At 41.6% G+C, this 21705-nt stretch overlaps 1 protein-coding gene across 4 annotated transcripts in view; it reads left to right on the plus strand.

Moving 5' to 3' along the window:
- The first annotated feature begins 795 nt into the window (after nucleotides 1–795).
- The window catches only part of FAM168A (family with sequence similarity 168 member A), a 228392-nt gene continuing 207482 nt past the window's right edge, over nucleotides 796–21705 (plus strand). For all 4 annotated transcript variants that reach the window (XR_014297086.1, XR_014297087.1, XR_014297088.1 and 1 more), the window contains exon 1: nucleotides 796–988. The gene's annotated coding sequence lies outside the window, so the exon portion shown is untranslated. The remainder of the gene's footprint in view (nucleotides 989–21705) is intronic.

The raw sequence follows: 21705 nt of genomic DNA on the forward strand, positions 1-21705 counted from the left end.
TCTTAAAAGTAGCGGAGCTGGGTCAAGAAGTACGCTCTTTTTATATTTGGGTTCAAGCTGCCAAATCGTCTACAGTTTTGCAGGGAGAGCAGAAGGAGGCTGCTGCATTAGCTCTGGTGCGAGACAGTGGCAACGGGTATTGCGAAGAAAGTACAGACTTCCAAGTGATCTAGCCAATGTAGGCCTGTTCTCGGTGGGTTGACATATTTCCTTCCTTTTTTCCTCTCTTTCACTTCTTTTTCTTAACATGGAGGAAGAACTGAGAACTGCATCTCCCAGCATTTCGCAAGGACCACACTCCCTGGGAACTGTAGTACCGGGTCTGAGAAGGGTCCGGAAGGAGGGCGAGAGTCTGTGGGCATGCTGGGAAATGTAGTCCAGCGGGAGGTGGTGCTGGGGCTCCGTGTGGTGAGGTGTGCGCGCGCGTAAAGAAGGCGGAGACGCCGCTAAAAGCGTCCCTTGGGGGATGGGGCCGCTGTGGTGCCTAACTTGCCTCCTTTGTGGTCTTTGAGTCTACAAAAGCCACCCGCGGATGGTTGGCTTTATTCCACTGTCCGAGACCAAGGAGGGACTAGTCCCTCCGCATCGGGCGCGCGCCGGGAGGCGCCGGCTGCGCGCGGACCGGAGTGGGGCATGCCGGGAGTTGTGGTCCCGGCGGGCTGAGGCTGTGGGACGTGTCGCGGCACTGCGCTGGCTCCTCCTTCCCAGCCCTTCTCAGCGGTCCCCCGCCCCTTCCCTCAGCCTCCTCCTCCCTAGCCCGCAGCCCAGCGTCCCCTCCCCCCACCCGTCGGGCTCCTCGGCGGCTACTGCAGAGGATTCAGAGCCGAGTCGCTGAGAAGGAGGAGGCTCCCAGTCCCTGCGCGCCATCCGCCACCTTACTGGACACGGGCGAGGGAGCGAGAGCGTCGCCTCTGTAGCCTTCAGAGAAGACAAGGGCATCGCCGCTTCAGCTGCCGCCGCCGCCGTTTTCGCCTGCAGCAGCTCGCCGGTGAGGAGATCACCCCCCCACCCTACCCCGGTCCGCTCTCCCTGAGCCTGGGCCGGTGGTACTGGGGAGAATGAGAGTGGGGACTGCGGAGCCCCTTCGCGGGTTGGGGGAAGGGGGTTGAGGTCGCGATGGAACGGCGGGCTGGCTGGGGAGACTTGTCCAGGCGCGGGCTGGGGGTGGGGTGAGGGTGGGACACAAGCAGGTTGGAGGGGGAGAGACAAGGGAAGGGGACTTTTAATGGGAACGATCTGGGACAGGAGCGTGGGGTTGTAGGGTTGGGGTGGAATTTGGATGGTTTTGGGCGAAATGGATGTTGAGACTGGAGTGGGATGGCTTTTAATGGGGGAGGGGACTGACTGAGGGTGGTGGATTTGGGGTTGGCCTGGAGCAATTGACAGCTTGGGATCTGGGCCGGGTTGCGGGGTAAGGGGTTGATTGTAATAGAGAGTGCGACTGCAGAGTTGGATAGGACCCTGGGGGGTGACTAATTCAGGAGGGTGGAATTTGGGGTGGACCTAGGGCAGGCTGATAGAGGTGGTAGGAGCCGTGGGTGAGGAGGGGCTTGGCATGGGCTGAGACCTGAGCTTGAAGTGGGCGCTTGCCATCTGGGGGTGGTGGAATTTGTTGAGATTTTATGGAATAGCGTGGGTTAGGAGAGCAGAGGAGGTAGAATTCGGGGTTTTCCTGGGGAGTGCTTATGGAGGTTGGAATAGGAGCTGGTGGGGGGTGGGACTTTGAATGAGGGGAGTGTGAAGGTGAGCTGGCAGGAGGGGGTAAAGTAGAAGTTAGGCCCAAAATGGGCGAACAAGGATTGGAATTGGGCGGGGAGGGGAAGCGGGGGAGCACAGTGGGATGGGATTTAGAGTGATCTTAGAACGACTGGTGGCTTCCTGGGTACAGGGTGAAGGCAGAGGGCACAGAAGATGCTTCTGGGCTGGACTTACTGAAAGAATAGTGGCAGGTGGTGAGCAAGGTTGGGGGATGGTATCTTGAAGAAAATGTCCCTTGGCCAAGGTGGCAGAGGGAGTTTTGGAGCAAGAATGTCTGAGATGAACTGGTAGGACTGGAGAGGTGGTTGCTGATAGTGAGGTAGCAGATGTGGCTAATTAAGGAGTGGGAAACCTGGGGTTGTTCATATGGAGGGGGCAGGGAGGATGGAGAGGGGCAGTGAGCAGTGCTGGGAAGAGGTGGATTGGATGATTCTGAAGAAGGATTGAGATGGCCTCCAAGAGACACAAGAGGGTTGGGGGTTGGACTTAAATGGACAGCTTTGGAGGCTGTGGTTGGGGAGAGAGAAGGTACATAAAAGACTTTTCTAGAGGACTTCTTAAGCTGTTAGTTTTTGTTTGTTTCACTTGTATTAGTATCATATTTGGAAGTAAACCAACACAAAGGGTAAAGTTGAGAGGGGCTTCAGTTAAGGTAGAATTGAGGAGGGGAAAGTATCTTCTTTCTTTTTTTTTGAGGAGGGAAAAGTATCTTCTATTATTCATGTATTATAAAAAGAAAGTTGGGGGAGAAAACCCCACTCCAGTAACTAAAGATGAAGAAGATGAAACTGGAATGTGATAGATGTCTTTCTATTTGACGTCTCTGCCTTCTCCTTTCCTCTCTCCTCCAGGTGCATTTAAAAATTAGTCCTGGAATTTGGTATTAAATAGATTTGATGAGCTTGAGGTGGTTAAGGGAGCATTCCTTGCTTGAGAACTGATGAATGAGACTGAAAAATACAAGGCTGAATTTATTTCCCAGTCAGGCAACGTGCATGTATTCAGAAAGAGCTTAGGCCTTTTTTTTCGCCTCCTCTTAAAATTGATTGCTTGAAGACTCCATTTATTGGTGTCCTGGTTTGCAAGGCAATTAGGCCCATCATTGTATTGCAGGCTAATAATCCAGAGATGAATCTTGGTACCACCGTTTTATGTAAACAGAGAGAAGACAGAAAATATGGAAATGTCATAAATATTCATTGGTGAGATAGTTTGGTATTTTCATTTGATTCTCTTTTGACATTACCTGATAAGATTTAAAATAATTGGACTATATTTCTGTAGATGGAATTTTCTTCTAAAGGAATTCAGGTGGTTAGAATTCTGTCAGATGTGGATAAAAACATAAAGAATCATTTTTATTTTATTTTATTTAGGAGATGTAAGCGTATTCCATTAACTACAAAAACAATACTTCCATCTATTCATCAGAAATTTTATTTAAAGCTTAATGATATGCTCATTCTCATGGCAGAAGAGTGATGCTGGAAAGTAGAGAAGGGTGTTAATGGAGGAAACATCTTTAGGAAAATAGTTTTCTGGACTTAATTGCATTAACTGTGATATGTTAAACCTGAAATGGCTGTTGATTAGAGCTTAGATTGGGGAAAAATGGGGAGGGATGTAAGGCACCAACGGGATCAAAATAATTCTTTTTTTGTTCAAGCTTCAGGGTTCAGCTTGTAAACAAACCATTTTCCTTGGCCTTCACAATTGAACACATGAAAATACCCAATATTAAGAATCTTTTTTTTTTTTTCGGTACGCGGGCCTCTTACTGTTGTGGCCTCTCCCGTTACGGAGCACAGGCTCTGGACACGCAAGCCCAGCGGCCATGGCTCACGGGCCCAGCCGCTCCGCGGCATGTGGGATCTTCCCGGACCGGGGCACGAACCCGTGTCCCCTGCATCGGCAGGCGGACTCTCAACCACTGCGCCACCAGGGAAGTCCCAAGAATCTTTTTTTTTTTATTGTAGCTCCAAAATGGGCAGAATGATTGAAGGTTGGACTTATCCTTGGAATTGAAAGTGTTTTGTTATGAGGAAGCTTTCCGTATTGCAATAAAAATCAGGTTTGAGCAGTTACCCATAATTTGATGAGAGAGTAATCTAACTAATGCAAGCATTTCTCCTCATAACTTTACTCTGGGGTCCAGACGTTGCTTTTGTGGATCTGCAGGCTTGATCTAGAGGTGGGATATTTATATGAAAGCCCTAGCTTTTGAGAGCTCAAAATGGAAAGTAATCGCTTGGGAGAATTGTCTTGGTGGATTTTCTTTTTCCCCCTCACAGCTGTGTTCACCTGTGCAGTAGAAATGTATATAAAGTGTTTTAGTAACTTCACCTCATTTGATTCTTCCAGTATTCTGGTGAGAAGGGGAGAGCAGTGGAGGTATTGGTAGACAGGTACCTTGGTAGAATGAATAGCTTGTTAATTTAGAGGTTGAGAGTCCTGAGTTCAAATCCCTTTTCTACCACTTGATAACCTAGTGATTTTAGTAGTCATTAAAAACCTTTCATACTTAGTGGTAATGGTTGCATAACATTGTGAATGTACTTACTTCCACTAAATTGTACAATTAAATACAGTTAAAATTGTTAAAAAGTGAACAAAAAACAGTTGTCAAGGAGCTTTCAGTGTCATGGGAGAGATAGATGATTTAAATGTCGTGAGAAAAGTGAGGCAAAACTAACGTAGTGGTCAAGAGTGTGGGTTCTGAAGTTTGTCCACCATTTACTACTACCTATGTGACCTTGGGCACAGTGGTCTCATCTGTAAAATGGGCATAAGAGAACTAATCTCATAGGGTTGTTTTGAGGATTAAACAAAAGAATCCATGGTAAGCATTTAATACAATGTGTTACATTGTACACATTAAAAATATTAGATGTTATTATTATTAGATAGAAGAGGCTAGAATGTGAATAGCCTTGTGTGTCCTACCGTTGAGTTCTTAGTATTATGATCTATTATTTAGTAAGGAGGTATTACTTTGTATTATTATCTCACAGTTTATCTGCATATTACTATGTTGGTACTATAGTCTAGGAACTTAAAAAAATATATATTTATTTATTTGGTTCTGCCGGGTCTTTGTTGCAGCTCGCAACTAAGCCCATGAGCCTTTATTGAGGCATGCGAACTCTTAGTTTTGGCATGCATGTGGGATCTAGTTCCCTGACCAGGGACCAACCCAGGCCCCCTGCATTGGGAACGCAGAGTCTTAACCACTGTGCCACCAGGGAAGTCCCTAGTCTAGGAACTTTAAACAGTAAAGTACTAAACATATATTAGTTGTTAGTTTCCTCATCTATCAAATAAGAAGAAAAACTGCTGAGAGGTAAAATGACTTGCTTAAGATTACACAGTGAGTGGAAGAGTTTGGGTTACAGCCCTGAAATTCTGATTCTTCAACCCTGTTTATATCTTCTTTTTAAATTGTGAGATAAACCATATGTATAAAAGTGCATATAGTATAAATCTTTAATTTAAAGAATGATAGCAAATTGAAGACCTATGTTTTTGCTACCCAGTTTAACAAAAAGGAGATTTTTAGTACCTTTAAAGCTTCTTGTGATTCCCTGCCTGATTGAATCTCTGTCCTTCTCCCTCAGAAGTAACCACTTTCCTGAATTTTGTGTGAATCATTCCCTTGCTTTTAAAAATAGTTTTACCAAACAAGTATGTATCCTAAACAATATATTTTGTACCTTCATAACTTTATATAAATAGAATCATAGTGTTAAGTATTTTTCTGTGACTTGCTTTTTTCTTATTTATTATCCTTATTTTTTAATTTTAAAAGAGCTTTATTTCTTCCACCATTAATTAAAATAACATGCTCATAGCAGAAATTGAAAATTACAGAAAAAGTAAAAGAAGCAATATTATTGTCTATAGTCCCATTACTCAGCAGCACTTCTTATTTGTATGTATATTATATATACACATATAAAAATATATTCTTTATTATATGTCTGTAAGTATGCGTGTACATACATATATGGGTAGTCTAGATGGCAAGAGGAAGCCAGTTTGCATTTATGGATGATCAGATTATCCAGATGTGTATCAATCATACTTGGAAGTAGGAATGGGAGAGGGTAGTAGCAGCCTTTGTGAGCTGTGAAAGAACAGCATCTTAAGAGTTTTTTCTTATTGGCGGATTTTTTATTTACTAGATACTGATTCTTTTAATACCAGCTTAGAGCTTCATGTCATGTTTTGGCAAGTCACGTAACTCTTCTGATCAGAATTTCTGTGCATGTTTCTTTTTGCAGAAAGGCAGCCTGGTACATTGGTCCTCACCTGATTGTACAGGAGGGTCTGTCCTCTGATGTACAGAGTGGACCATGAATAGGAAGTCGTTAGTTATGCATATCAGAAGTTTAGCAACCTAAACCCCAAGAATTTTTTGTCTAAGAGATGTGAAATCCAAATGCATTAATAATCTGTTAGAGTTTCAGTTTACTCTCCTGTAAAGTGGGGCTCAAATGAGGTAATAAATGTGAAAATACTCTTTAAACTGTAAAGCACTATATAAATGTTAGTTGGGTTTTTTTTTTTCCCCCCTCTCTAGTTTACAAAAATGAAATCAGGGCACCCCACACAGAGGTGAAAAGCTTGTCATATTTGGTTTATTGCCTTTCCAAAGGGTTCTTCTCCCAGTGGAGGAGGAATACGTGAAGATCAGTTCACAGTTTCTCCCTTAAAACTTGAAGATTGTTGGATATAGTGGGACAGAGAGGGTGCTAGAGGACTTTCTCCTAGTGAATTTATGGGACCTGGTTCTACATTAACTGTGCTGGCTTGCTCAAAATGAAACAATTGATGCTTTTTGAAGTGGAGAATGCAGTATACAACGTTTGCTCTTCACTATCCTGACAAATACAGTCATTTCCCTCTTAGTTTTCTACCTGTAACTTATTACAAGGTAGAGTAGTACAGTGAGATGGATTATTTATGCATATGTAAAAGAGAGATAATACTCAGTTATTGGGTTGTTAATGGATTATATGAGATAAGAAGGGCAAAGAACCCAGAACACTGAATGGCACATAAGTAGTTGATGCTTAATATGGTAAATACTACTGTTGTTATTTTTATTTTACTTATGAATTGTTTACAGCTAACTTTTCCTCCAGGCTATTATTTTATTATTCAGTGTTTTCCTGCTGCTATATCTCCCCTTACTCATTTTACATTTGGAATATAAATTTATTTTAAAATTATCATAAGTAAAGCAAAACAAAGAATGTAAATCCTCAACGCATTCCAAGACCAAGGAGCTAGTAGTCGGTGTGTGACAGATATGTTTAAGACATCTGTTCAACAAGTATCTATTGAGTGGTTATTAGATGACAGTCAGGGAGTGCTGGGAGTATGGGATACAAAAATTAAAATTCCCTCCTCTTAAGGAGCTTATAGTTAATCTAGTGTGGAGTCAGACATGTCACACATAACTGTAGCATAATGGAATAATTGCTATGGTGGGGACCTGGGCAAGGGCCATGGGGAGGATGGAGGTTGACATGGCCTGACCTGCCTGAGAGAGCAAGGAAGAGAGAGATGCTTGGGGGAGTTAATGCTTGAGCTGAGACCTGAAGGATATGTGGATGTACTGGGGAAGTAGGGGTTACGAATGTTTCATGACGTCAACAGCACAATCTTCCTTGATTTTTCCCTCCCAGTGTTCTTGTAGGCCTTACTTTGTACCTCTTTTTAAGGGCTTTCTAGCATATATGCCTACTGTAAAACCAAATAAACCGGGGCTTAACCACTGATGGCGCAGTGGTTAAGAATCCACCTGCCAATGCAGGGGACACGGGTTCGAGTCCTGGTCTGGGAAGATCCCACATGTTGCGGAGCAGCTAAGCCTGTGCGCCACAACTACTGAGCCTGCGCTCTAGAGCCCGCGAGCCACAACTACTGAGCTGTGTGCCACAACTACTGAAGCCCACACGCCTAGAGCCCGTGCTCTGCAACAAAGAGAAGCCACTGCGATGAGAAGCCCGTGCACCACAACAAAGAGTAGTCCCCTGTTCGCCGCAACTAGAGAAAGCCCACGCATAGCAACAAAGACCCAAAACAGCCAAAAATAAATAAAATAAATGAATTAAAAAGAAAAAAATAAGGGGAGAGATTCTCCCCTCCCTTTTAAAAAAAGACATGCTGTACTATTATGCCCTTATTCTTTCCACATGTTGTGCCTTCCACCTGGAAAGCCCTCCGCCTACTGAGTTCCTTAATCTTTACTTTGTCCATTAGATGAGCTGTACTAGTGAATGTATTTCATGGTTGTTCTTTCCAGTCTGTTGTTTAGCAGGAAGAGATTTTTGAAGCTTTTGAAACTACCTGATATTTAAGAAGAGATCTTTATTGTTTCTGCTTTCTCAGTAAATGTTGATATTCCTTAGTGTTGGCTCTTTGACTCACTGGACTTTTTAAGTTTCTTTCTTTGAGTAGTGTTGCCCACTCTATTGGCTTTAACTGCTGCTGTGTGGTGATGACTCTCAAAATCCCTATCTCCAGCTCAGACCTCTTTCCTGAGCTCTAGACTTGTATATCTCACTGTCTATTGGCAACCTGCATACATCCATTTTGATGGTCCTTAAATTCAGTAGGTCCAGAACAACTCATTTTCCCCATCTCCTTCTTCTGGCCTCTCCCCTTTTGTATCTCCCTCAAAAGCTAAAGTCATCTCTTCCTGTAGTTTTGTCCTAACTTAAAGGCACTGCTGTTCATCCAGTCATTCAAGATATGAATCTGTGCTATTAGTCTTTTCTTCTCCCTTATCTCTATAGCCAAAAATAAATCCTTCTAAATATTTCTGAAACTCATCTCCCCTTTCCTACGGTTATCCCCTTAGTTCAGGCCCTAATCTTACCTGGACAAGGGCAGTAGCCTCCTAAGTAGTTTGTATATCACCCATGTAGTAAACCTGTCTTCCACCCAGCAGCCGGAACATCTACCCAGTGGTGTATATGTCCACATCACTCCCTTGCTTAAATCCCTTCATTGGCTATACAGTCTTAACATATTAGGCCTACATATTAGGCCTTGACATATTAGGCCTTCTATGACCTGTCGTTATGTACTCCTTCTGCCTGATCTCCCATCACTGGTAATACTGAGTAGTATGTAGTTTCTACAGATATTTTACAGTTTCACACCTTTGCTCATGCTGTTTCTCCTTTTATTCATCCCTCTGGGTTAAGTGCATCTCCCCTAAGGAACCTTACGGAATCCTTAAGGTTGTCATAAGTGCCCCCATTTTGTTCACAAGGAGTATCCAGTGTGTGCCTTTGTCATAATATTGATATTGCCCTGTTTTAGGAAAATTGACTGTTTCTGTCTGCTCCTTCACTTAACTGTAAGTTTCTTGGGGGCAGGGGCTGTGTTCTAGTCATCTTATACAGTCCTAGGTCCTGGAGGGTGCCTTGCAGGTAGTGAATGATTAATTTTTGAAGTGAACATAGTAAGGAGAGATGACAAAGTATGTCATGTTCTAACAAGGAGTAAGGTGATAGGTGTTTTTCCAGATGTAGGTTTTTATTTATTTAGAATGGAATTTAGAATTTAATTGGATTGATAAAGGCTTTGATGATGATGGTGTATAGCACAAGGCTCAAAAGTAGAAGACAGCAAGATGGTGTGCTCAGGGATTGGCAAATGCTTTCTGTAGAAAAATATTTTAGGCTTTGTGGATCACATACAGTCTCTATTATTTTTTTTTGCTTCTCTTTCCCCTCCCCATCTTCTCCCTTCCCCCCCTCCTATGTTTTATTCTTAGCTCACAAGCCATACAGAAACAGGCCATGGGTGTGCCATAGCTTGACAATCCCTGGTACGTTATCAGAAATCAGACTTAAAGTTGTAGACTCCCCACCCCCAACCCCGCCACCGCGAGGCTTGCGGGGTTCCCCGAACCGAGCCCCCTGCAGTGGAAGCACGGCATCTTAACCACTGAACTGCCAGGGAAGTCCCTTAAATTTGTAGCCTAGTGAAGAGCAAAGAGACTAAAGCAAGTTCATTTTTCTTGTTTTATTTATTATGAAATTAATTCCTTAGGAAATTATGCATATCTTTAGTACTGAAAATAATTGTACAGAATCTTTTTTGTCAAACTACTGTTTATCTAAAAGTTTATTTTGTTAAATAGGCCATTGATTTTTTTTAAAAAAAATTATTTATTTATTTATTTGCTTGTGCTGGGTCTTAGTTGCAGCAGGCAGGCTCCTCAGTTGTGGCTCGTTGAGTCCTCTGTTGTGGCATGCGTGTGGGATCTAGTTCCTTGACTAGGGATCGAACCCGGACCCCCTGCATTGGGAGCGTGGAGTCTTAACCACTGCACCACCAGGGAAGTCCCTAGGCCATCGATTTCTGTATAAAGATGCTATGAAAACATCTTGGTTTATAAAGCTCCAATACAGCTCCCCCACCTTCTTCCTTTTAGGCAGGTGTCTGGGTACTTTCAGAATATGCCTATTTTTATGATATTATAGATTGTGCTTTCTCTTAGATACAGACATTTTGAAGGAACCCTGGGCTGATATATTTTTCACAGTAAGCTTCAATCCCTGGCTGACTAGAGATTATAATCTCGATTTGGCTTCTGATCATGTCCTTCAGGCTTGATAGTTTCTGCTGATGCTCATATTTTCTAGCTTCTGTTTTATAGCCTTATATACATATCCTAGTTCTCTTTTCTTTTTTTTTTTTTTAAGTATTGTGTTTTTGTTTTAGTTTTTTTTGGCTGCACCACGAGGTGTGTGGGATCTCAGCTCCCTGACCAGGGATTGAACCCAGACCATGGGAGTGAAAGCCCGGAATCCTAACCACTAGGCCACGAGGGAACTCCCTATCTTAATTTTCTAATGTGTTGTCCTCTCTCTTTTATTTTGAGTTGGTAGCAGAAATCCCTGTCTGTAAATATAGTTACACTATTTATACTTCTGCAAATATAATTATACTGTTTTATTTGATCTACAGTGTATAGGTTGGTCATGTAGCATTATTTTCATTTTAAGGATGAAGAAATCAAGAGTCAAGAGGGTAATTTATTTTTGGCCTTAGGAGTAGTAGAAGATGAAGGTGGAAAGACAGAAAGGACTTAATATTTGAATATCTGTGGTAGGCAATATGCTGGCTGCTTTCTTTCCCTTATATAATTTAATCCTCACATTTACCCTGTTTAGAGTATTGTGCCCATTTTACAGAAGAGGAAGCTGAAGCAACTGAGGCCTATAGGGATTAAGTAGCTTGCTTGCATTTGGTTACATAGTAAAAGAAGAGAAGCTTGTATTAAAAACCTGATCTACCTTGCTCCAAAGTCCTTGTTCTTTTTACTGTGTTGTATATAAAAGTTCCCTGGTTTAAAATTCTTAGATCAGTATTTTTCAACCTACTTAGGTGAGCAGTAGCTTGGCTACACATTAGAATCACCTGAAAATCTGTCTTAAAAAAAAAAAATGCCCTACTTCTACCCTGACCAGTGTTAACAAAATTTCTTCACGTGAGCCTAAAGCAGGTGTGTGTATGGGTGTATTTTTTTTTTTAGAAAATATAGATTAAAAAGAAATTGTATTGAGGTATATATACAAGAAAAAGTGCACAAAAAGTGTAACCAGCACTCAGATCAAGAAAGGGAACGTTGGGAATTCCCTGGCAGTCCAGTGGTTGGGACTCGATGCTTTCACTGCTGTGGCCCGGATTCAGTCCCTGGTTGGGTAACGAATATGCTGACTTCCAATACCATAGATTATTTTTGCCTACTTATGAACTTTTATAAGGTATGACTGACTTTTGCACTCAGCTTTGTTTGTGAGGTTCATTTATGTTCTTGTATGTAGCAATAGTTTATCCTTCTCATTGCTATATAGCAATAGTTCTCAAAAATTTTGGTGTCTTCACTCTTCCTATTAAAGACCCCAAAGAGCTTTTGTTTGTGGGTTGTGTGTACCAGTATTTACTGTGTTAAAAATTAAAACTGTGCATTTAAAAATAATAAACTTATTAAATGTTAGCATATTTTAATGAAAATAACTATATTCCACAAAATAGAAGAATATTTAAAATTTTTCCAAATCTCTTCACTGTCTGACTGGATACATATCTGCTTCTACATTCAGTCTGCTGCAACTGGTTGTTTTGTTGGTGGTATATTAAAAAAATCCAGTCCCACATATATGTGGCTAGAAAAGGGAGGAATTTTTTTTTTTAAATAAATAAATCTATTTATCTATTTATTTATTTATTTATGGCTGTGTTGGGTCTTTGTTACTGTGCGCAGGCTTTCTCTAGTTGCGGCGAGCAGAGGTTACTCTTCGTTGCTCTTCTCATTGCAGTGGCTTCTCTGCTGCAGAGCACCGGCTCTAGGCACGCAGGCTTTAGTATTTGTGGCACGAGGGCTCTAGAGCGCAGGCTCAGTAGTTGTGGCACACGAGCTTAGTTGCTCTGCAGCATGTGGGATCTTCCCGGATCAGGGCTCGAACCCGTGTCCCTTACATTGGCAGGCGGATTCTTAACCACTGTGCCACCAGGGAAGCCCTGACAGGCGGATTCTTAACCACTTCGCCACCAGGAAAGTCCCAGGAGGAATGTTTTAATTGACTTCTTTTTTTTTGGCTGCACCGAGAGGCTTGTGGGATCCTAGTTCCCCTACCAGGGATTGAACCCAGGTCCCCGGCAGTGGAAGCGCAGAGTCCTAACCACTGGGCTGCCAGGGAATTCCCTTGATTGACTTTTTAGATAACTATGGATATTCTTTTTTTATATACTACACCAAAACTTGTCAGTTGGTAGTTTCTTTAGAGGTCCATTATTTTGTGGAATCTGAAACCATATCAGTGAGCCTTTCATACTCTGTTACACTAAAGTCCATTGGTCTGTTTTGTACATTGAATGGATTTTCTACTCATGCATAATTTTGCGTCATCATGCTTTGGTCATTTTGAAAACATTGGTTCATTGAGTTACGCAGATCTTCTAAAATGTTGACATATTTTATTATACCGTATCAAAAAATCACATTTGTTAATATCTCTACCCATTTCATCAGACAAGTCTTCTCTAGTTTTTGCTTGAAAGCCCAAATTCTATCATTGGCAACAAATACTGACAGTTGTTTTCCTTGAAGTGACAGTCTCACATTGTTCATTTTTGAAAGAATGTCTGCCAAACATCCAAGTCTGAATTGTCTGGCAGTTGTTCTTTCAAGTAAAAATGGTGTTTCATGAAAAAAAGCAGGTAGTTCAGCTTGCAACTTAATTGCACAAGTGCCTAAGTGCTTTTCCTTGAGATAACTCTTGTACTTTGCTATGCAGAAAGATGTGTAGTTAAGGACTGAGACTTTTGTGGCTTCAGCAAGACCTCAGAATAGTTCTTTTTTTTTTTTTCTGGCATGGCTATGTAGAATTCAATGACACTATTACAGTTTGATGTCACTGCCTTAATTCAATACAATATGATATAGTTTTATTTATTAGTATAATTATGTTTCCAGGCTTTACTGATTGCTTATTGAAGGAATAGGTGGATTTGTTAAACCTTTACTAAAAATACTGCTTTGAAAGCTAGCATGAATGCAGTTGGTCTTTCACTTAGTAGAACTTTAGAGTTGAGCAGTTTTACAGCTTTGTCAGGATGTTAGAAAATCATTGGGCTTGGGACTTCCCTGGCGGTCCAGTGGTTAAGACTTCGCCTTCCAGTGCAGGGTGTGCGGTTTCGATCGCTGGTTGGGGAACTAAGATCCCACATGCCTTGTGGCCGAAAAACCAAAACATAAAACAGAAGCAGTGTTGTAACAAATTCAATAAAGACTTTAAAAATGGTCCACATCAAAAAAAAAAAAAGAAAAACATTGGGTTTGATGCTTATTCTTTATCACTTGTGCACGTGTGTGTGCACGCGCGCGCGCGTGTGTGTTTTAATATTTATTTATTTATTTTGGCTGTGCCGGGTCTTAGTTGCAGCATGTGGGATCCTTTGTTATGGCGTGAGGAATCTTTAGTTGCGGCATGCATGCAGGATCTAGTGCCCCTACCAGGGATCGAATCCGGGCCCCCTGCCTTGGGAGCGTGGAGTCTTACCCACTGGACCACCAGGGAAGTCCCACCACTTGTGTGGAAAGAAAGGCATGAAGTAGTCTTTAGAGAACTGTGCATAGCTATGTATAAAAGTGATTCTGTGTCTTCCTACCCTTAACCTGGAGCATTTGCCGCAGAAAAAGAAAAAGATGCAGATGAAGCCACAGCCAAGTGATCTTGTTGTGTAATGACTTTGGTTTTTCACTATGATTGGGCAGAGGGGGATGGAGGAGGTTGGCTAAATAAGTCATAATAATGAGCATTGTTTTACCTTTCAGCCAGCACCCCTATACAGCCTGGATCCTTAGTTATGGGGGGAGGAGAATTAACATTCATTGTGTGCCTGCATTGTGCTAGGCCCTTTATGTGTGGTAACTTATTTATACTCACAATTAGACTGTAGGGTGGCCATGATTATTTTATTTTACACATGAGAAAGCTTAGGCTCAGAGATGTAGCGCCTACTCAGGCCCACCAGCCAGTAAGTGACTAGGGTGGAATTTATTCTCAGACTTTGCTACCTCCATAGCCTATGAATGGTCTTTCCTATATTCTGTGCTATCTTCCAAGGACAGTGTGTCACTGATTATTTCTGTATCCTTGATACCTGGAACCTAGTAGGGTTTAGTACTTTTTTTTTTTTTTTTTTTGCGGTACGCGGGCCTCTCACTGTTGTGGTCTCTCCAGTTGCAGAGCACAGGCTCCGGACGCGCAGGCTCAGTGGCCATGGCTCACGGGCCCAGCTGCTCCGCGGCATGTGGGATCTTCCTGGACTGGGGCACAAACCCGTGTCCCCTGCATCGGCAGGCGGACTCTCAACCACTGCGCCACCAGGGAAGCCTGGTTTAGTATATTTTTGTTGAATAATTGAGTGGGTGCTAAATGAGTGAACCAGTTTTTACAGAGTAGGATACAACCTAACACCCCTGGGCTACTGTGTAGATTGGTGCATGGTAGGGTCTGGTCACCATTTGTTGTTGTGGGGAAAGGGTCAATCTTCTTAATGATAGACTCTTTGAAACTATTTAAATAATTTGGATATTTAGGAATTGAAGAGATCTAATAGGATGAATTTTCCTTAGATTGTCAATAATCTCTTCAGAAATAGGTAATATATCTATGCTGCCCTTGTTTTCCCCCATACTAGCTGTGAGACGTTGGGCAAGTTACTTTACTTTACTGTACCTCATTTTTTTAATCTTTAAAAAGGGAAGGACAGCAATAATAGTACATAATTCCTAGGTAGTTGTGAGGATTGAATGAGATAATTCATATAAAGAACTTAGCACAGTGCTTGGCATATATTACTATCAATGAATGGGAGCTGTTATTCATATTATCCTTCTAGAATGAAGCATGGATTTAATGTGACTTTTAGCATGTGAAGAAGGAACAGTATTTTGGCTTTTAAAGCATTTTTATTAGAGAAATAAAGCACTGAATTTATTGGGGTTTTCTTTTTTTTGAATTTGTTTTCTGAGTGTACTTTACTTGGTCTTCCTGGCAGGGAAGGTCTATAATTTTGGCTGTTTGCCTGGGTTTGTTGGTGAACCAATGCAGGTATAGTATGGCTTTTGGCTCTCCATCAACTTTTTAAACTTTTTAGTCTAGTTGAAACAGTTTGAATTGTTCTGGAGAGTTCACTGATGTTGATAGTTCTTTCTAGATGAAAAATGTCAGTGAATGTGAGAAATGCCCCTTTCTAAATTTTTTTTCTAACTATACCACTCATTACTGAGGGGATCAAATATTTCTCCATAGTACTCTGCCCCAGAACCAAAGGAGGAGGGTGTTTGAATTTTTCTGCATTTATTTTTGTTGGTGGTAATTTTATCCATACTTTTGAGGTTTATGGCTTTGACAGAACTTTTTTTTTTTTTTTTGAAGTATAGTTGACAGTACATTTTGATCAGGCTGTGGAGTTACGGAGGAGAAAACCAACTATCCATTCTAAATGAGCATATCTGAAAGCCTGCCTGCCCTTCAGTCAAGTGTCAGTGTAGGTACACTGTCTCCTAGATGGGGGTCCCTAGTATGTTTTTTTTTTCTTTTTTCGGTACGTGGGCCTCTCACTGTTGTGGCCTCTCCCGTTGCTGAGCACAGGCTCCAGACGCACAGGCTCAGCAGCCATGGCTCACGGGCCCAGCCGCTCCGCGGCATGTGGGATCCCCCCAGACCGGGGCACGAACCCGTGTCCCCTGCATCGGCAGGTGGGCTCTCAACCACTGCGCCACCAGGGAAGCCCCCCTAGTATGGTTTTTAGTAAGAGAGTTAGCTCAGTGTTCTCTCCCTAACTCTCTCCAGTGTCATTCATTGTTCGCCTCTCCTCCCAGCTTACATGTTTTACCTTTAGTACTAATGATGTGTATATTGTTTGGTGTTTGCAGTTCTCCAGACTTGCCAAGCTTCTTGCTTTAATGTCTTTGCACATGCTCCTCTCTGGGCCTGGACATCTCCTTTTAACTTTTAACTTGTCTAACTCCTACTCAGCCTTTAAGACTCAGCCTAGGAGTTAACCTTTTCCAGAAAGCTTTCCTTGACTTTTCCGGGTTGGGATTGGGTGCCCTGTCTCTGGGTTGCCCTATCTCTGGGTTGTAATTATCCATTTATTATTTATTGGTCTCCTCTACTTGCAGTGAGCAGGGATTGCATCTAATCATCCTTTTATTCTCAAGAGCTCATTTTTGGACCTTACACAGAATAGGCACCAGTAAGGTCTTGTTGAGTGAATCCATAGTTTCAGCCTGGTCTGTTAGCAGTGTAACTTCCCAACCATGTTGTTCTAGGCTGAGTTTTAGTAGAATGACTTTTCTTTTGTGGCCATTGCACCTTCCCCTGCCTCCCCTTGTGTTGTGTCCACTATACTTCAGCTCACACTCATCCTCTATTCTTTGCCCATAGCTGGGTCAGTGGAATGGTATACACACTAGACATGTATATCTTCATAAAGAACTTGATTTGTGACAGATCCTGGAATCTCACTTGGAATGAATGAAGTCACATTGGTAAATGGAGAAGTTGGGACCTTATGATTGCTTTTCTAACTCTTAGCTCTTTTCTCCGCTTCCAAGTTTCCTCTTTATTAATTTTTTTGTCAATTTTAACTTTTAGGTAACATAAAATGAATGCTACAAAACCAAACCACGAGTACTCTGCTTATGCATTTGATTTTTTTGAGCCTAAGTATAGGATTTGACCTCTCTGTTATGGTGGTGGGATGACTGAGACTTTAAGAAATGTAGGGTTTTTAAGGCTTATTAAGCCCTTCATAGTTCCTGACACGTGATTTAAATTATGGCTTCCAAAAAAAATTTTATTGATTAGAGTCTTAGTAGCAGGCAAAAATAATCATTTATGCTTGCATTCATTTAGTTAACATGGATATCAGGTTCTTTGCTAGGTAGGTTCTGATGATACACAGAGGTGAGTGAGATGTGGTCTCTGTCTCCAAGGAACTCCCAGGTGCAAGGGAGACGCTATAAATAAATACATTACAGTTCAGTGTTTGGTACATGCTGTAGAATAAGTAGCAGAGAGGGAGGTGTTAATGACTTTTTCAGGGAAGAGTTCTTGGAGGAATAGACACCTGAGCTTATTTCTGAAAGAACATTAGGTCTTGTGTGTGGAAGATTCTGGATATATGGTCATAAAATCTGGATTTGAACCCCAGCTCTGCCACTTACTAGCTGTCTGACTTGGGGCAAGTTGTGTAAGCACTCTGAATCTCAGTTTTTTTCCCCTGTAAAGTGAGGATGACCATGTCTGTATCTGCTTTTGAAAGTTGTGAGGATTTAATATATGTGAAAGAATTTCATAAATGTGCTAAACAAATATTATATCCTATTTGTTTTTCTTTTTTAATAAATTTATTTATTTTTTGGCTGCGTTGGGTCTTCATTGCCGCGCGTGGGCTTTCTCTAGTTGTGGCGAGCGGGGGATACTCTTCGTTGTGGTGCTTGGGTTTCTCATTGCGGTGGCTTCTCTTTGTTGCAGAGCACGGGCTCTAGGTGCATGGGCTTCAGTAGTTGTGGCACAGAGGCTCCGTAGTTGTGGCTTGCAGGCTCTAGAGTGCAGGCTCAGTAGTTGTGGCATACAGGCTTAGTTGCTCCACTGCATGTAGGATCTTCCCAGACCAGGGCTCGAACCCGTGTCCCCTGCATTGGCAGGTGGATTCTTAACCACTGAGCCACCAGGGAAGTCCCTATATCCTGGTTTTTGTGTTTTATTTATTCATTGATAATAGTATTTTGACAGATTGGAGCATAAGTTTTCTTACTCAAACCAGAAATGAGAAAAAGAAAAGGATTGGGTATGTTAGTATATAGATGTCGTTTATAAAGCATTAACACTGTATAAACATCACGATTTAGAGCAAAGAGTTTCTAAGTCCAGAATCCATGAAACTTTGGTTCTGTGCTTCTATGGAAGATACTGCTTAAGATGCTTAAGGAGTGGTCTCTGAAAAAGTACTGAGTGTGGTTCTGAGTGACTTGGATGGCAAGAAAGAGCTCCATTTCTTGCCAGGAGACTTATATCTGTGCCACTATTAAAGGTTATTTAACATTTCAGAATTGCATTTTCCCCATCAATAAAACAGAGAAAAATAATAGTAATTTGCAGACTGAGAATTAGGGATAAAATGGGTAAAGTGCATACTATTAGCCATAATCAGTTAAAAGTTTAATTTGTAGAGTATTAAAACAAATTTTCTCCTCTTTCAATACAAGAGACTTCTTTTAGAGAAACTTGCTTAAAGAATAGAGGGGACTTTCTATCATTTGTACTATACTAAGACATAGTATTTTACTTCTTTCTTCAAGTTCATTCCTCAAAAATTTTGCAAGGTGAGTTTAAATCCCAGCTCTTGCACTCATTGGCTGTATGACCTCAAAGTTACTTAATCTTTCTGTAACTTATTTTATGCATCTATGAGATGGGGATATAGTGGTATTTACAATGTATAGTTGTTGGGAGGATTAAATGAGATAATTACATAAAGTGCTTAGATTGGTGTTTGGCACATGGTACGATTTCAGTAAATGGTAGCATTGTTATTATCACTTTCATTTTATAAATGAAAGGAACTGGATACAGATTTAGCAACCTGAATAGATTCGCTTGAAACCTGGGATTCAATCCAGGTTTGTGCAATGCCATTACTCTTTATCCTTTTACCAGGCTGCATTTTGTAATTAACATTTTATTTGTTTGGATACTATTCTGAAGTGCTGTAGAGTGTGTTTGGAAATAATCTATTACTCTTAGGTATTTAAAACTTCCTTTCTGTGATGTTTTACTAATAGTTTATATAAACTCAGAACTAAATTGGTTAGGGAAAGAACTCTTTGGCCTGGTTTTCCTGTGATTAGACACAATTTAAGGGCAGATATTCTGGGGTCATGGTCAGTGATTAGTAAAAAGAACAATGTGTTTTTTCCTTCCTGAACAGGTTTATTGAGGTAAAACTGACAAACAGTAAATGACACAAATTTAATGTAGTTTGCTAAATTTTAGCATGTGTGTACATCTGTGAAACCATCACTGCAATTCAAATAGTGAATATATCTATCACCTCCCAAAAGTTTCCTGGTACCCCTATGCAATCCCTTCTTCCTGCTCTCTCTGATCCCTCATCCAAGCAAACATTGGTCTGCCTTCTATAACTTTTTACTTCTATTATTATTATAGATTAAACAATGGTTTTGAAGTCAGAGCAATCAGGACTGAGATCCCCAGTCTGCCACTGTGTTAGTTGGGTGACTTTGGAGAAGTCATTTTATCTCTCAGCCTAGTTTACTCACATGTAAAATAGGGATTCTATCACCGGCCCAGAGGACGATGAGGAAGAGAGGAACAGTGTGTAGAAAGAGCCTAGCGTGGCGCCTGACTCATAGCTGGCCTTCAGTCCCTGGAAGTCGCCGGCCCAGAGTACATTTAGGAGTCAGAGCTCCAAAATGCTTTTCTATCACCTAGACCTTGTGTTCCCTCTTAGTGAATGAGCTTTCTTGAAATAGGAAAGTTTAGATTAGGCAGCTTAAGGACCTAAAGGGCTTTCTGGTACTCCTTCCTTCCCTCCTCCATGCCCAATGTTCCACGTGCTATTAATTATGAACAGATGTTCTTCATAAATAAGTAAAGAACTCCACCACAGATTTTTGAGTTCTTTATGCCTATGTTTAAGTCTGGCATTGTGATAAAGCTGCATGAGCAATGAGGTTGTCAAAGTTCTGGGTTTTAGTTTCCATGCTGCCTTGGGCAAATTGTAAAATCTTTCTGAGCCTCAGTTTTCTCAGATATAAGGCTGGGACTCGGCTTCCCTGGTGGCACAGTGGTTAAGAATCCGCCTGCCAGTGCAGGGGACACGGGTTTGAGCCCTGGTCCGGGAAGATCCCACATGCCACGGAGCAGCTAAGCCCGTGCACCACAACTACTGAGCCTGCGCTCTAGAGCCCGTGCTCTGCAACAAGAGAAGCTACCGCAATGAGAAGCCTGCGCACCACAACAAAGGGTAGCCCCTGCTTGCCCCAACTAGAGAAAGCCCGCGTGCAGCAGCAAAGACCTAATACAGACAAAAAATAAATAAATAAATAAAAGCTGGGGCGGATCATACCACACAAATTTGTTGGGAGGATTAAAGGAGAATTTTGAAAATGAATTGTATGATGATGTCATAGTTCATCTGCATTGTCCCGTGATTGCCTTGCAGTGTTAGAACTCTGTGAAAGGTTCAGGTAGCATTTAAATTTGTTATCCTAGAGGTTTGTTTGTTTGTTTTTAAAAGTATATTTTATTAGGTTTTACTAATAGGTAGCACAAAAAAGCAAAAACCAAAGGTTAAAAGTGCTTAGAATTTAAAGTCAGAGAAATGTTAATTCAAATTTTAGTTTAGTAGCTGTGTGACCTTGGGCAAGTTATTTTCTCTGAGCCTTAAATTCTCACTGTCAATAAGGGATATCTGGTCTTCCTCTGAGGGTTCTTGTGAGGATTAGAAATAATGTGTGTACAGTGGTTGGCAAATAGCAGATAGCCAGTGATGCTAGTTTCTTTCCTTCCATTTCCAAAATCGGTAGATTTGTGGAGTTCAGTGAACTATTACTGAAGGGATTACTTTTGTGTTCCCTATTCCATGATACAGTTTGGCCCAGGATAGCCATTAGGTGGTGTCTCAGATTTCCCATTTAAGTCTGAAAATGCAGCTCGAGGTTTATGATGCCAGCAGTTATTGTAAAGGGATTTTCTTTTTCCTAATGGAGGAACTGATGCCATGTTTTTGTACTTTGTGATTAATTCTCATTGCTGTAGCTGGAGGTACTTTGTATTGTGGGAGCCAGGGAAACCGGTATCCATTTTCCTTGTCTCTTCTGTCTGTGTTTATTTGGGTTGGAGAATTGTCTAAAGGCTTCTTAGTGAATAAAGTAGATTTGCTAAGTTCAGATTCTTCCTTCCTGGGTGAGCCCAGGAACGACCTAGTGGGGGGAAAAACAAATAGGAGAACGTGGGGGTGATTGGTGAGTTCTGCTTGTAAAGTTGTCAGCAACTTTGAGTTTGGGGGCAGCGGAGAAGAGTTGTTCCTCCGTTCCCCTCTTCCCCTCCAGAGCGTTTACAGCCCAACACAAAGGGAGCTTTAAGATGGAGGTCTGCATTGTAATTTCCTAGAAATTGCAGCTTCTGGTAACCGCTCATTCAGTTTGCACCTCTTTGCTGCAGTAGATGAAACAATGGGGACAATAAAGCCATTTATCTGATAGCTGTAGCCTCAATGGCATGTTTGTTTTAATAATGGTATAATTTGCAGGGCTCATAAATTGTGATTTTATTCTCATGGAAATACTGCCCGGTGGTATTTGGATTCTCAGGTCTC

Source organism: Grampus griseus (genome assembly GCF_964374135.1).
Source record: "Grampus griseus genome assembly, chromosome: 8".
NCBI lineage: Eukaryota > Metazoa > Chordata > Mammalia > Artiodactyla > Delphinidae > Grampus > Grampus griseus.